Raw genomic sequence first — 1,054 nt, 5'->3', positions numbered from 1 at the left:
CCAAAGCTGTGCCCATCGCGGTCCGTCCAGAACGACGCCAAGCCGTGGTTTTGTTGTGTGTGGTCTGACATACCCATTTTATCAGGGCAGGAGCGCGCCAAGCCATTCTCCCACTAAAGCCATGTCTTGGCGTCTTAAGGACGCCAAGACGTGGTGCCCCTGACAATGTACGAAAGGGGAAGGACATGGAAAGAAATTCAATTGTTAATCTCTCACTTTTAGACTTGAGCAATTTAAAGGCAACCAATAATTCAAACATTTATGGGCGATTTATAACAGGTTAAGGAAGGCAAATTTCTTCTGAGAGGCGCGGCAGATGAACTCAAACACTGAAGAAGCCATCTTGTAACAGGCTAAGTGATAGCAAATACATCGAACAGACAAGCACATTACAGATGAGTATAAAGAAGAGAAAAAAGAAAGAAGGGTAATGAAGAGAGAGGTTTGCGGCGAAATTAAAAGAACCATGAATTCAAGGCGGGAGGGAGCCCATATATATACCTAGGAGCAGTCCCAGAACAGGAGCAGTCCCAGAACAGGAGCAGTCCCAGAACAGAAGTAGTCCCAGACCAGAAGTAGTACCAGAACAGAAGTAGTCCCAGAACAGAAGTAGTCCCAGGACATGAGCAGTCCCAGAACAGAAGTTCCCAGGCTGTACCTTTGTCCTGAGAGCATTTCTAAGTTTACAGACCCAGAACGATATCTTTGTGTGTGACCTGCTCGTTGATGTGAACCCGGCCGCGTCCCCTTGGGGCTCTAATACATACATACTAGCGCACAAGTTGACAATGTCGTTCAATGTGACGTGTTCTTGAAGGTATGTTCGAAGCTGTTGGTGGTTTTGTTATTGACCGTATCCGTCCCTTCTATTCTGCTTTCTATCGCGTGATTGTCAATCTCCATTGCTGTAAACTAAATATTGAAGCTCAAAATACAGAGACGTTTCGAGAAATAAGAGCTAGAGTATGTTGTAGGCCTTTCCTTGGATGGTTCGTATATGCTTTAAGTTTTATGAGAATAAACAGAATCGCGCTGGCATTATTCTCAGCAGGTC

The sequence above is a fragment of the Histoplasma capsulatum genome, genomic scaffold, assembly GCF_000149585.1.
Source record: "Histoplasma capsulatum NAm1 scaffold_11 genomic scaffold, whole genome shotgun sequence".
In the NCBI taxonomy this organism is placed as follows: domain Eukaryota; kingdom Fungi; phylum Ascomycota; class Eurotiomycetes; order Onygenales; family Ajellomycetaceae; genus Histoplasma; species Histoplasma mississippiense.
Note: the sequence above shows the minus strand (reverse complement) of the source record.